This window comes from Dipodomys spectabilis, unplaced genomic scaffold (assembly GCF_019054845.1).
Source record: "Dipodomys spectabilis isolate Male_0828 unplaced genomic scaffold, ASM1905484v1 ptg000051l, whole genome shotgun sequence".
NCBI lineage: Eukaryota > Metazoa > Chordata > Mammalia > Rodentia > Heteromyidae > Dipodomys > Dipodomys spectabilis.
The window spans coordinates 6,412,321-6,428,690 of NW_024870728.1; the positions used below are offsets into that span (position 1 = coordinate 6,412,321).

The 16,370-nt window shown below is 37.8% G+C and overlaps 1 protein-coding gene across 1 annotated transcript in view; it reads right to left on the minus strand.

Annotated features, from left to right (window-relative positions):
• Window positions 1-16,370, minus strand: part of Nyap2 (neuronal tyrosine-phosphorylated phosphoinositide-3-kinase adaptor 2) — a 236,552-nt gene that overhangs the window by 120,696 nt on the left and 99,486 nt on the right.

The following is a 16,370-nucleotide window of genomic DNA, read 5'->3' on the forward strand; positions in this document are numbered from 1 at the left end:
TACATGATCATGCTGAGAAAACATTTTTGTTTTCCTTGCTCATTTCCAGGAATCAGATTAGTCTCATATAGTGAAAGCTATAGTCATACATTTAAATAGAAGCTGTGGTAGGCAGAATATGACAACCTCCAAGGTATTTATTTGTATCATACAACCTGGAACTCAGGAACTTCTACGTAGCAAAGGAGACACTGCACACGTGTGATGTTTATGAAGCTCAAGGTGATCATCTGAGTGTGATTTATTCAGCCGAGTCCACTCTAGTCACAGAAATCTTTAAAACTGAGAATCTGTTGTTTTAGCAGTAATCAGAGAAAGAGAAAATGGCTGTTCAGCAATGGAACTCTGAGGACCAAACCTCAGATCTGATGAGAAGAGAACTCTATATTCCACTGCTGATCTTTGAAGATCAAGAAAGAAAGTTGTCCATCAAGTCCATATTTGGTCCTCAGAAGCTGGAAAAGAGGGCCTCTTCTGCGGTCCCCAGAAAATAATACAGTCATGCTGACACCTTGATTGTAATTTGGTAAGACTCATGTCAGACAGAATTACTAGACAATAAATTTGTGTTGTTTTAATCTGTTTAATTTGTGGTAGTTCCTTCAGTAAAGAGAAAGGATTTCAAAGCTACTCACTTTATTGTAGCCAGCACAGTGGGGACTGACTTGGGCTTTGAGGGACTGTGATTCTCTCATCATGGTAACGAGCCTTTCTAATCTTCTAAGAGGAAATCTTGCCTACTCCATTGTGCATGGATGCCTGAGTGGCAGGTACTACCTTTACAAGAAATGGCGTCCAAGCACCTTAAATGTTGGTTCATGACATCAGTCCTTCTGGGACAATCAAAACACCCTGTTGGAGGGTCATATTATGGTGTCAACTAGTTAGAACTTGTATTAATTACTTTTGTATTGTTATGATGAAATTCATAGGCTACTTTTGAAGAAAAGTGGCTTACTTAGTCCACAGCTTGGAAGTTGAAGTCCTAGATTGGGCAGTCCCATTGGCTCAGTCTCTGATGGGGGCCAACAGGCTGATAGAATCACAGCAGTAGGAGTGTGTATGTGTAAAAGAAGTCACATCTCAAAACAGGAAGTCACAGAGACACTCCTTGCCCCAGTCTCTTGGGAGGGAAGCATCTCCACTGACTTAAACACCTCTCCTTGCTAGGCCTCACCATTCCACATTCTCACTGAGGAGCAAACCTCTGAAACAGGAGCCCTTGGGGATAAATTATATCCAAACCACAGCAGTAAAAGCAGTACAGACGACAAACAGTCAAACTAGAGTACGAATGAAATATTCCTGAGATGTTTTCCACAGATCACTTAAATTAGTACTAAAATGCAATAATCGACACCATTTTACTTTATTTATTCAACTACGTCTTTGCTGGAAAAATAAGAGACCTTCAAACAATGCAATTCCACCTAATCTTTAAATAACTGGACTTGGAAAAAATTATATTAAGTGAAGTAAGCCAGGCCCAAAGAAACATAGATCCCATGGTTTCCCTTGTTTGCAACAACTAGTATATGTCTGAGTCAAGCAGAAAAGGTCAGATAAGTTGATGTTAGTGGAATGAACCCCAAGATAAGTATTCAAATGTCTTTTTAAAAAGTTTTTTTTTTCCTTTCATGCAATTGTTTCTACCATATTTATAAGATTATTTCTATGTTGCTTTGTACGTCCCTCCCCCACAGTATAACCCATACTTTCACTGTATTTGATGTTGGTATAATTTGTGGAGGGGAAGGGAAAAAAACAAATCGTTTAACTAGGGATACAGGTGGACCCATTGTAACAATGAGATGTACAAGTCGTTATGTGGAAAAACGAACTTGACAACTTTGGTAGGGGGGTGAGGGGAGGATAAGGTTGGGGGAGGGGTGGAGTATGGGAAGGAATGGGAAGGGTAAACAACGAGGAGGCAACAATGCTTGATAAGAAATGTACTCCTTACCTTGCCCAAGTAATTGTAACTCCTCTGTACGGTATTCTCACAATAAATAAATAAATAAATAAATAAATAAATAAATAAATGGGCAAGGGCTGGGAAGGTGGCTGAGTGGTAGAGTGCTTGCCTCACATGCATGAGGCCCTGTGTTCGATTCCTCATCACCACATAAGCAGAAAAAGTTGGAAGTAGCAAGTGGTAGAGCACTAGCCTTGAGCTGAAGAGTTGAGGGACAGTGCCCAGGCCCAAAGTTCAAGCCCCACGACTGACAAACAACAACAACAACAACAAAAAAAAAAACTGGGCAATCAGCCCATTATGCTACTTAGTTCCTTTTGAATATACCTGATAACTTAAATATAACAAATAAATGCCAGTGCAAAACAAAGGCAGACAGCCAACAGGATTTTTGGTATGGTGACCCCAATGAGAAATACCTATTTGCTTATAGATACATGGCTGCTTTGTTCTCAGCTTGACTTTTGAGAAAGCCCTCCATGACCACCTGGTTAATGTCTCACCCCTTTTACTTTCTCATTTCACAATCTGGAACTGTATCTGTGTTTCAGCTCATATGTCTCTACTCTCTGCAAAAATAATAAGCTCTAGGAAATTAGGGATCTCTTTTACCTAGTTTATATGGCATTCAGCCACATTTTGTAAGTGATCTTTGACACATAGTAGGCAGATGCTAAGAATCTATTGAAAGAATAAATGAATGGATGAATGGATGGTGCAAGAGGCAATGGAAAAATAAGGTATTTGATATCTAGGACATAAAGAATTTTTTAAAGAAAGTGACAGTCCAGAATCTTCAGCTGTTACTTAGCTGGAGAGAAGCAAGACTTCCAAGCACTTTTCTCCATGAAGATAATAGCATTAATAAAAAGCCAGAAAAAAGATTGCTTTTTGTAGCTCTGGTACTACCCTCTAAATAGTGGAGCAAAAAGGGAAAGTTGAGATGGTTGCAGATTGTGGCTCAACCATCTTTTTTTCTAGGAAGTGGTACTGAATTAAAAATAAATAAGATTAAAAATTCGTTTCAAGGGCCTTACCTGTGATCTGGGATTCTCTACCTTAATGAATCCTCTATTCTAAGAGGAAACCACTTAACATTCTATATTGCACTGAAATTCCATATTTGGCTGTTTTAAGCCTGGAGAGTGTGTAATTTTTTATGAGATATTCATTCTCTTTTACACTATGCCTACCATAAACAAATAAGCTACTTGATTCTTCCTTTTTTTTAACTTGGTCACTCAGTGTGCATTAGCCAATAAAATTAGTATAGATCTATTCAATTCTGTATGTAATAAAGACATTAAGCAAATATGGTTGAATTGGCCTCCTGCAATCATCTTCATGAAGAAACCATGGCCCAAGCACTGTAAGCACAGGTGAGATATTTAGAGTATGAACCTGATTAATAGTCTATGTCAAGCAAAGCCATTGTAATCACCTGCATCATTATTGTGTGTGTGTTCTGTGTCTGTGTCTATGTTTGTGTGTGTCTGTGTACATGTGGCTTGAACTCAGGGCCTGGTTGTTGTTTCTGAGCTTTTGGACTCAAGGCTAGGGCTCTACCAATTTGAACCATAGCTCCACTTCCAGAATTTTGGTGGTTAATTGGAGATAAATCTTATGGATTTACAACCTAAACCACAGCAGGACAAAATTCTCAGAAAGAATGACTTTATACCATTTGTAAGGAAATGGAAAGTCTTTGGGGTAAATTATATTAAGTAAGCCAGACTCGAAGAAACATAGATTACATGGTTTCCCTCATTTGTGGTAACTAGAATGTGTCCGTAAGTCTACAAGTAAACACAATGGATGGTAAAAGAAAGAACATACACTGGGACACGATCAATTATACAGGTCTCTAGGCATTCACACAGTGAGACCAAAGGAGGATCTTCTTAGGAGAGGATCACATAAATACTATAGCTATGTGCATATGATCATATAAGATATATTTTATTTAATTTTTATGTTTTTATTGTAAAAATACTGTACAGAGGAGTTGTATGAGTAGTAATTGAGTAATGAGTACATTTGAGTAATGAGTGAGTAATGAGTAACTGAGGTAATGAGTACATTTCCTATCGAGCATTGTTACCCTCTCCTCTGTTTTTCCCCTACCATCCCTTCCCTCCCCACTTCCCCAACTCCTCCCTCCCCCCAGATAATGGAAACAAGAGGGATTTTTTTCTTCTTTGTTGATGATTTTGTTTTCATTTCCTATTGTCTTGTTTGTTCATTTATGTGTCTTTGGGATACAAAGACATGGTGGGACAAAGGGGAACAAATGCAGCAGTGATACTCATTGGATACTATGGTTAAAATGAACTATATAATTTGTGGGAGGGAACGAGACAGAAAAGCTGGTTGAGAATGAGGGAAGGGGTTATATTATCAAAAAAGAAATGCACTCCTTACCTGACTTATGTAAGTATCGCCCTCTGCATGTCACCTTTACAATAACAATAAATAAATTTTAAAACAAAGTTTTATGGACTTTCTTGCCTAGGCTAGCTTGGAACCATGTTCCTCAAATCTCAGTCATCAGAGTAGCTAGCATTACAAGCATGAGTCATCGGTGCTCATCAACCTACATCATTATTATAGCAAAACCTTACTAACAGACCTAGTTGATGGAGGTACATGCCGTAGGCAAACTTGATTATGAACTGTAGTGGAACACCTTTCTGTGCTTAGGATGATGATTCTGGAGTTGGAGCTTTGCAAATTATGCTTCCGGTCATTGGGTGATGTTCTTAGATGGTTGTAGTTGCAGGCAATAGAAAAGGGGAGAGACAGATATTGTTGCTTCCTGGCCTGTTTCTTGTTTTTCACAAGGGTCTCATTTGTCCCCCTTTCCACATTTTTTCTAGAAATGCTCTAGCAGTATCACACCTCAGAAGCAGTCGTAGCAATAAATCAACAATAAGACAGCTTCAGAGACTCTCCCTCTAAGAATCGAGGTGTAATCTGTTTCATTTGCGTTCAAAGAATGTCTGATGTAAAAAGTACTCTGGACCAGGTTGCTTATGAATAACAGAAGTTTATTTCTCTCAGTTCTGGATGGTGAAGGTGTGAGATCAAAGCCAGTTGTGGTAATGACCCTCATTTAGATTGCAAATGTCTATTCTTGTATTTGCACATGGTGAAGAACAGAGAGAAAGAGGATGTATCCCCTCTTATTGTAAGGGTATTAATCCACTTAGCAAGCTCAAGACCTAATCACCACTAAAAGGCCACCCTCTCAGAACATTATCACTAAGGAGACTAGAATTTTAAGGTATGGATAGTAGGGGGAACACAGACCCTTAGGGTAGAATAAGACAGCAGTTACTTCCTGCGCTTAGTATTTTTTGGTTAACCTGGGTCCTCACTTTTTCTTACCAGTCCTTCTAGATCTATTGAATTCTTCCATATAGGAAAGAGTCCATACAGGAAAGTTCCAGTAGTCAAAGTTCAATGTATAGATTTATATATATATTCTATAAATATAAAAGTTTAAAAAATGTGAAGGAATGATGGCCAAATTATTAAATTCTGCAAATGAGACAAAATTGTATGAGAAATGGAGTGAGAATTTTAAAAAATATTTATGGAATTGATTTTCAATTACTTTTAAAATTTTGTAACTATTAAAAATAAACTTTAGCTGGGTACTAGTAGCTCATGACTAAATCCTAGCCACTCAGGATGCTGAGATCTGAAATTTATCTTTCAATGCCAGCCTGGGAAGGAAAGCCCATGAGACTTTTATCTCCAATTAACCTCCAAAAAGCCAAAGAGGAGTTGCAGCTCAAGTGGTAGAGATCTAGCTTTGAGCAAAAAAAGCTCAGGACAATGTCCAGGCTTTAGGTTCAAGCCCAAGACTGGCAAAAATAAAATAAAATACATTTCTGTGAGCCAATGATAGTGTTTAGTGCTTGTTACTTTGACACTATTGGGTTTGAATGCAGGGCCTCATTCTTGTTGTGCAGATGCTCTATTGCTGAAAGACATCTTTAATGCACTTATGTGCTGGTTATTTTTTTTTAATGAGACAGGGCTTGTTCCTCCTCAAGAGTGCACCTGGACTGTGATCTGCTTATTTTAGACTTCCATTGCATCTGGAACTGTTTCATCTGAGTTGGAGTCATCAACTTCTTCAACTGACTTGGAGTCTGACAAACAGACTTTTCTGCTAGGGGCTGACTAAGAACCACCATCCTACTGATCTCAGACTCCTATAAAGCTAAGAAGATATGCACATGTGACTAGAACCTGCCTTCTACTACTACTACCTTTTATTTTATTTTTAAATGAAAGCCTAAGGACACAATAGGCTCTTACATAACATCTATTTAAATTTATTCTGATGAGACAAACCCTTCTTAAAGAGAAAAATAAGCTCTACAAAATAAAAATGGGTAGATATTCATGCAATGTCCCTTTCCCATTGTCTGCTTTTTTCTCCTAAGAAGAACAAGGCAATTACAAATGATTTCTCCAAACTGTCGGCTTCCTGTGTGCAGTACAGAGTGGCTGAAAGATATTACACAGAGTTACAATATTAGACGATTGGTGCTATCATCTGTTATAAACATGAATACAATTGCAGGCACATAGCACTGGCCCCAAAATATTATAATGTCTTCCAATTTCCATGAGAGTCTAACATTTTGTATTTTTTCAGAACTAACATTTAGCAGAAAACTCTGATTTGCTTAAGCAAAAAAGCAACATGTGATAGTAACCTCTGTAGAACCAGTGAACATTGCTTCTTCATTTGTATATTCTTGTCCTCTCTTCCACATTGAAATTGGCTTTGGTCATGTGACTTGCTCGGTCAATGCAACAATAGCATAGATCCCAGGTCCAGAGTTCTAGCCCAGGAACTGGCAAAAAGCAAAAGGGAAAGAAAGAAAAGAAGAAAGAATTTAAGAAAGGAAGAAAGAAGGAAGGAAGGAAGGAAGAAAGAAAGAAAGAAAGAAAGAAAGAAAGAAAGAAAGAAAGAAAGAAAGAAAGAAAGAAAGAAAGAAAGAAAGAAAGAAAGAAAGAAAGAAAGAAAGAAAGGAGAGAGAAAGAAGGGAGGGAGGAAGAAGGAAGGAGGGGAGGAAGAAGGAAGGAGGGAGGGAAGGAAAGAAAGAAAAAAGAAAGGAAAGAAAAAGGAGAGAAGGAAGGAAGGAAGGAAGGAAGGAGGGAAGGAGGGAAGGAGGAAAGAAAGAAAGTAGAAAGAGAAATGAAAAGATCTAGGAAAAATGTATGTTAAATAAAGTAAGTCAGGCTCAGAGACAAGGGATGCTTGCCCTCCCTTATATGTGTCAGCTAAAGTTAACTTTTAAATATATAAGTAAACATTTTGGATGATATGCACGTGTGTGCAAATGTATTAACTGAAATGTGGTAGATTCAAAGGAAAACTCAAATAGTGTAATTCCTTAGAAAAGCAAAGTCAAAGTTCAACAACATAAACACCAAGAAGTGGATATTTGAAAGGGTGGGACAAGGGGAGAGAGGTAGATGAATGAAGAGGAAAAGGGGGAGATGAGCCAAGAACTCAAGAAGTGTGAGGAGAGGGGTGAGGGTTGTGTGAGAATGTTAAAAGGGGTGACATTGATACGGATGCATTGTGCTAATAAACTACCTTGTTAAATGGCACCTCCTTTGTATAACAACTCAAAGAAAAGAAAAAAGGAAAATATATGTAAAAAAAAATCCGAACTCTGTGGATAATGATTATCCACAGTGAGTACAACTCTGGTTACTTAGAAAGAGAATAGTGTCCTTCAGTCTTGCTAGGCGCATTTTCTAGAGACAAAAGAGTTCCCATTCAGAAGCACGTACCTTTTCATTTTAAGACTTTCTATAAGAAATATTCCTAAAATGCCTTGCATCCTTGCTTTCAGCAGTTTAAGAGAATTCCCTTGACAAGCCATGTCTAATAGCTACTTTGGAAGAAATGCCCTTGGCTCTTGTTAACAACATACTTTGTACAGCTTTTTGAAAAGCACTAATCCCTCCTCATTGCAGTAGATTTAATGATCAGTGTCCTGGATGTGCTGTAAGGATTTTGAAGGAAAGGTGTTGTTTCTCCACATTGTGATGCTCAGTAAATACTAACAGCATACTCATGAGCACTATTATGAACACTACAAACAATACAGGAGGTCATAACCTTGATCTTTCAAATGGGTGGTGCTCTTGTTCTTCCAACTAGGTGTGTATAATTTCCTCAAATTTAGTATTAGGTAGCAGCTTTTTTTTTTGTTCTTGATCTCATGCTTATTAGTTGTCTATAATACACTATGGGGTTAGAGGCTTGAAAATAATTTTAGCCAGGTAAAAATAATGAAAGCAAACAACTAAAAAAACTAAAATTCACAAGCTTGAGTGCAAGGAAACCTGGGCTCTTTTAACATTTATTCTTCTAAGCTTTGTATGTATAACATACAAGACCCCACTAATGTTACCAGCACAACCATCTTCATTGTAGCACTGTTTATCATAGCCAATGTATGGAAACAATCCAGATGCTCCTGAGTAACGGATCAAGAAAATGCGGTGCATATATACACAACGGAATTCTACTCTTCCACCAGAAAGAATGATATTGTAACATTCATAAGGAAATGGAAAGATGTGGAAAAAATTATATTAGGCAAAGTAACCCAGATCCAAAGAAACATAGGCTGCATGTTTTCCTTCATTTGTGGTAAGTAGAATATGGCTATAAATTTACAAGTAAAGACAATGGATGGTAAAAGAAAAAAATATACTGGGGCATGATCAATTATATATTTATACTATATCTATCTATCTATCTATCTATCTATCTATACGCATTCACACAATGAGACCAAAGAAGGATCTTAGGAGAGGATTACCTAAGTACTATAGCTTAGCTATGTGTATCTGATTATATAAAATATTATTTTTCAAACGAACTTCAGTTAATGGAAACAAGACTATTTTTCTTTTATTGCTGCCTTTGTTTTCATTTCCTTTTGTCTTATGTAGGTATAGGGGGCACGGAATGAACAAATGAACCAGTGATACTGAGTAGATACTATGTTGAAAATGAACAATACAACTTGTGGGTGGAATTGGGAGGGAAAAACTGAGAGAGAGTGAAGGTAGGGGTGGCATTGTTCAGAAAGAAATATACTCTATCTGACTTATGTAATTATAACCCCTCTGTATATCACCTTTACAATAAAGGATACTTAAAAATAAAGTTTTACAGCTATAGCTAATATTCCTAACTAAGCTAGTTAACCCTTTGTTTACCAACACGGAGATCATCCATGTGTTTAGCCTGTGTTACTCAGATGAGCTCTTTGATACAAGGTCAGGTCTCCCTGAAGACAGAGCTGTGCAGAGGATTCTCCTATCCTCCTTGAAGAAGCAAGCTACTATGTGTTCTACAACGGCAAGAAAATAATTACAACCCACATGAGCTGGGCAGAGAACCCAGAGTTTCCAGCCCCTGCTGCCATCCAGCAGACTTCTGGCTAAAGGAAATAAGGAAGACATGTTTCAAGCAAACAAATTCTTGATAATTAACCTATCACTGAGAAATGGAACAACCTCAAACTGAATGCCTCAATTACAGTAGACACTCTTTGGAGTTGTCGAACTCTCATGGAAGAAGCCAACAACATGGATCATGACACTGCTTAGGGTTATAAAAGCAGAGACAGATTAGGCCCATGACAGTCTCACCGGAAGATGCTGGATTAGACCATTAAAGAGAAAGGTAGCTCTGTGGTAAGACCACAATCATGACAACCACTGAGACTTTCTTTTTAAAAAATGTACTACATAAGGATTTGATTTGTAAACTGTTTAAACTCATTAGCCTTGGGGCATATTTAGGGGGGAAAATCACACATGGTAGATGTTCAACCCCATTTCCATCTGAGCAGTGCCTGGTTAACAGATGGATTTTATAGTAGGAAGCCAACCAGCTTCTGATTCTGCCAATCTGGAAAGAGAAATCGAGGAATTCGGGCTTCCTCTGCATCCACTCTTCACAAATACACGCAAGAGGGGAGAGGGAGAGGCTTCCTGAGCCTGCTTAAGACTTTCTTGTGCTTTATTTCTGTAGTGCTAAACGTGGCTTTGAGCACTTCTGGGGAACCTGCTGGAAAGGACAAGTGCCACTTGTTATGTGAACAAAAAGCACTAAGTAGGCAAGTTGCACTTAGCTAGGGGAATCAATCAATCAGCTACTGGAAAAGCCCTGCTGCCTCTTTTGAAGGTTTGAAGACTGTTGGTTGAGAAAGGAAGATTCCATTTTTAAAATTTTATTTTACTGTAAATAAATAAGGTAATGAGTACATTCTTGTTGAACTGTGTTCACCTCTGAGGGGAAAAAAAAGAACAAGTGAATTCAGAAAAAGCTAAACAGATCCCCAAAAGTCCTACAACTTGAACTTGGAGCCTAAGCTCTATCTCTGAGCTTTTTTGCTCAAGGCTAGCCACAGCCTCATTCCCAGCCTTCTGGTTAATTGGAGATCAGAGTCTCACAAACTTCCCTGTGGCAAGCTGACTCCATAAGGCTTTGAGAGTCCATTTTACTTGTCACATGCCTCTGAGAGCCTGTTTTTCTACTATGTGTCTCTAAGTGGTAAAAGAAATCATGTTTTAAGAATTTTCCCTGTTTATCGGGGCTTTATCTGGATTGAGGTGGGCCCATTGGAGGATTTTTCCCTTTTTTCTCTCATTTACTACAATCCTCAGATCTTCTCAACCTCCTAAATAGCTGGAATTTCAGTTGTGAGCCATGGACATCTGGCTGTTTTAACATTTCTTGAGGCTCCAACTTTCCATTTATTTTCAAAGCGTAGCCAAGGAGTTCTAAGAAATGACTATCTTCAACAGCCTCTTAGTATCTGAAAAAAAAAAAGCCCAACTCTAAGTGAGAAAGAATAGGCGATCACAGAATACCTGGTACTTGCTACATTACCAAGCAGATGTACAAGCTGTAAAAATGGACATCACCTACTTCTTGGTTAGATAGAATCACTTTAAATTGATGCTTAACTCATTTCACAACTCTAGGAGCTTAAATATTAACTCCCTTTCTTAGATCACACTTCCGTAGATTAGAAGTCTGTAACATTCAGATCCCAGAACTTGGGTTGTCTGTCTAGTGATTGATGAGCTAGAGTCAAAGCGACAACCAGCCTGGATTCCTGTGTGGAATCTGTGGGGAAGGACTCACTTTGGAAGTCATTTTTCTCATTAGACTAGGTTCCTGTACTGTTGCTGACTTTCAGTTAGGGAAATGCTGTGGATTCCATAAGGCTGTGAGGGCCAATAGTACTTGCCAAATGCCTCTGGCATCCTGTTTTTCTACCATGCCTCTCTGAGTGGTAAAAGAAATCATATTTGAAAGATTTTCCCCTGTATATCTGGACTATATATGGTGGACTGAGGTAGACCTGTTGGAGGATTTTTACCTCCTCTCCTTCCCCTCCCCTGCCCTTCCCTCTCCTTTCCTCCTCCTCCTCCTCCTCCTCCTCCTCCTTTTCCTCCTTTTCCTCCTCCTCCTCCTCCTCCTCCTCCTTTTCCTCCTCCTCCTCCTCCTGCTCCTTCTTTTTCTTCTTTTCATTTACTTATTTAAGTGGTCAAAATGAACAACATGAACAAAATGAACACTACTGCTATGTATTTTGGAATGGCTAAAATGAAATAAATATGTTCCAGAACTATTTCACATATTTCTTCATTTCTTGATGAGAACGCTTAAAATCTGTTCTCACTCATTTTCAAGAACACAGTATTTTGGGGTGCTGATGTCTCACACCTACTCAGAAGGCTGAGATCTGAGAATCATGGTTCTAAGCCAGCCCAAGCAGACAAATCTAACTCTTAGCTCCAAATTTAATCAGCAAAAAGACAGAAGTGGAAAGATGGCTCAAGTGGTAGAGTGACAGCCTTAAGCCAAAAAACGAGGCAAAAATGCAAGGTTCTGAGTTCGAGTCCCAAAACCAATTCATGTGTGTGTGTGTGTGTGTGTGTGCATGCATGTGTATGTGCGTGCGCACATGCATGCACACATACATGCACACACACAAGAGACAATGTATCATGAGTAATTTTAGTCACTATAATACACAATAATACCCTTAAGCTTATTCATCCTAATTTAATTTTTTTTTTTTTATCTTTTGAGCAGCTTCTCACCAGCTCCTAGTTCCTGGAAACCATCCTTCTAGATTCTAATTCTACTTTATATTCCATTTAAGGTCATGTGGTATTTGTCTTTCGGTGCTTGTTTCATTTCTCTTAATAAAACATACTCCAGATCCATCTCTGTTATTGAAAATTATTTCATAGCATCAAAACTATTCCACTCTGTAGATATATACTTTGTCTATATTTACCATCGGTTGATGGACACCAAGTTAGACAGTTTATCTGTGTAATATGGAGGGGAGGCATATATCTCTTTAACATGCTCATGTTGTTTCCTTGGGATAAACAACCAATAGTGGGATTGCTCAATCATATCAAAATTTTATTTTTAATTCTTTGAGAAACCACCATGCTGCTTTCCTAATAGCTATATCAATTTACAATTTACATTCCACCAAGAGTGTGCAGATTCATTTTTTTTTTCTACATCCTCACCAGGACTTCTATCTTTTTGTCTTCTTGATAGTATCTGTATGTACAAGTTTTGAGAAGATAAGCTTCTATCTTCTTGTTATCTATCTTGTGTATTGAAAAAAAAATATGCAGCACCAAACCAAAATACATGTTTTTCAAGTTGATTAACAGATGGAAATTGTGTATTTTAAATACATTAATATCTTTTTCTTTAGCAATTTGTTTTGCTTTGGTTTATTATTGTTATTAGCATTAGGTTTTTTCAGAAATCTGAGCCTCATGCATGCTGGGCAAATGCTCTTCTTCTTGAACCATCCCCCAAGTCCCCTTTTTACTTTAGATGTTTATCACAAGGGTTTGGAGGGTTTACCATGGCTGTCCTCCCACCTCAACCACCTGATCTCCACCGTGAGAGTAACTGGGATTCCAGGTATCAACCACTTCAACTTGTCTAGCTATTTTCACTTCTTTGCCCTCATTATTGATAACAGTTCATTCGTTTTCCATATGCTGTGAAACGGGGAAGGCATATTTCATTTCTCAGGACTTTATAATCATCTGAGATATAGAGAAACAGTCTCAGTGGAAGGCTCTCCTAAAGTCAATATATACTTCTTGACTTTAAGGGCATTCACCTTTGCCTGACTCTAAGGAGAGTCCCCTAAGCCTGCTCCACAAAGTGCCCACCAATGAGAGTACTGGTGAGTGGGTTCTGTTTTTCCATGAGGAAGCACAGGGGCTGAGGGGCCAACTAAGGTGAGATTTCACAGCCACTTCATCAGCTGGATCTTCCACAAAAGGCAGAGCCTATGGGGCTGCCTGCTCTTATCTTATTTCATGTAATAGTTCTGCAAAATAAGTAGGTAGCACACTGAGCATTGGTAAAGAGTAATTAAAATATTTATAGGTTAGTGATTATGTTTCTGCTCTCAACTGATAAATGTTCAAGGTGTGACTATTGCAGAAGACCTTCACTTATCAAAGAAGTAAACATATTTTTAGTATGATAGAATTGCACTTTTTAAGCACTGAATTGTACTTTTTCTTGGCATGTGATCTTTTTTGTGTTTATTTTTCCTTTTCTACTTTTTTTTTTTTTTACTTCTGAAAAGCCATCTTGCTGTAAGTCCAGTTCTTTTTACTTTTATCCACAGGGAATGCTTAATCCTCTACTTAAATAGGAGCCAGTTACCATGGAAATCATTCTAATACCACTGAATCAATATTTTGATTTTGCTGGCATTTAATGTAAAAAGAAAAGACGGGCTAAGATTTATAAAAGTCACTTTTTATCCCTATTATAATGTTGATAGCTACAAAATTGTAAGGAAAACATATGTCCTATGCTAAACTCCAGTTAGGATTATCAAGAACTAAAAATTCATAAAGGAATCATCTCTATATTTACATAATTTTGGCTTTGAATATATGCATACACATTTGGACTCAAGATTCTGTTTCCCTATCTCATATTGGAGTCCTAATTCCATCCTATTATTATTCAGATAAGAACTTATTAGAAGTCATTTGAATGTGTCTAGTTTTATAATTCCCCTTTCCTCCACTGTTCCAAAGAGAATGTAAGATCACTTTTCTATAGTCTACCACTTATGCATCAGTCTGAATGCACATCTAGTCCACTTGAGACTCTCATAGAAGTCATCAGGGTTTTGAGCTTGCCAGTGGGCCCTTCGAGCTCCTCTTGAAGAAAACTTCTGAGTGGTCCTCATGTCTTATCTTACATCTCCTTTCAGGAGATTCTGTTTTCACTTCTGCTTTTGAATCTTTCCAGACTTCATTCAGTCCCTAATCATGCAGGGATCATTGTTATATAATTGTTAATCTTTCTTTTACAAACAAATGAGTGTAAATGATGGTGTAGTTTCTGGTAGCAGACCAGGTGATGTCTGGAGATAGAATCACAGAGAGCGAAGAGAATGGAATGAGTATAACAATATGAGAAAAAGCAAACCTGAGGATATGGGTTTAAAATTTAGGAAAGCCATGTCTCTAAAGTATTTTGATATCTTAATAAATAAACTGAACATCTATGTTGCTTTTAAAACCATTGCTGTGCTATTGTGTTACAAAGTCAGGCACATACCTGTAACCCTGACCATGAGAAAAAGAATCTTATAATATACTCTAAAAATGTACAGAAACAATAGTCACTCTAAAGTACACAAAGACATACACATACCACACACACCAACTGTGATACTATTCCTTCTACCTCAACAAATTGGAATCAATGTAAGTATTGAACATACGGTAATATATTCCTATAATATATACTATTTTCCATAAAATGGGTTGTCCTTGACAAATTGAAAGCCATGGAAATGGTGTCAAAATGAAACTATAGAATAGAAAAAACTTCATACTCTATGATTTAATTTTGCAAATGTACACATGCATACAAGTCACTTCCAAGTTCTCTACCTGACATATACACAGGATGTGTTTTTACACATAAATACATACATATGTATGTACATATGTGCACATAGTATATTATGTATATATATATATATACACACACACACATACACACACATAATGAGTAGGAGGAGAGTTGTCTTTGTAGAATCAGTGGATAGCTCTATCTCCAGGCATTTATTTGTATTATTACATAATACATAGAACCTATTGTCTTTAGGCTAAAGTAAAGCTACTTACGTACTAGTAAGCAAGAAAGGAGAAAGGGGAGTGAAGGCAGAAATAGCAAATACCTCTTGGCACCTTAATTCCTGGACTACATTTGAGCTTCTGTGAAAAGATTCAGGCCAGAAAGCAAGACAGATTTAATGAGGACATGGGTGCCCAGGTGGCAAAGAATTATGCTAAGCTGAGCAAAGGACCCTTTGGCTTCCATTCCTAGTACTCCATGGGCCATGCATTCTTCTGTGGATGGGTCAGTAAGGAGCAGAGATAGAGAGAAGGACTATGAGGGCAGGTGGAACTTTGCTCTCACATCCGCTACTGGTAACATCTGGAAGATTGAAGTGTTTTTTATACCTGAAATATAAAAAGCTGATAGGCCTTGCATAGTGGCCTGCACAAGTCCATTTTGGGACTGCATGTCCATGTCCCTAAAGTTAAAATCTTGGAACTGTGGTCCCAATGTGATGGTAATTGGAGGTGTAGCCTTTGAGAGTTACTAAATACTTGAAAGTGGAACCCTCCTAAAGGCAATTTATACCCCATAACTTTGTTCCAACCCTCTCCACCCATCATTTAAGGATAAAAGGAAGACAGCCTTGTAGACATGAATTGTGTTTCTTAATAAGCCACACTAGCAGACAATAACAGACCACTCGTAAGAACCCTCATGGAAGACTACTTTTCCATGTAGCTCTCGGAGGAGCTCAGGAAGGCTGACACCTCATTTATTGGAATAAGGGCTAAACTGGTGAGATTCTGGGTTAATATGACCTAACTTATTTATATTCATAGGCCAGTGAGGAGGCTGCTATATATTTGACTTGTGTATTTCATAGCTAAGAGAAAATACAGGTTAAGAAAGAAATATGAAATATGAATTGGGAATGGGCATATCGACTATAGACACACACATGCATCCATTCTCATTTACTGGGAGGAACCACTGTTGAAAATGATTATTTCAAAAAACTTGAAGTGCAATTCCTCAATATTTCCCTACATCAAAACATGCTTCTTTCAATTATAGAAATAGTATAAAAATACCTAGAAAATACAAATTCTATTTCTATGCAAAATGTTTAAATGATTCAAGCCCGAAGTGGGTAATACAGCTTACATAGTGCCTTCTCTATTT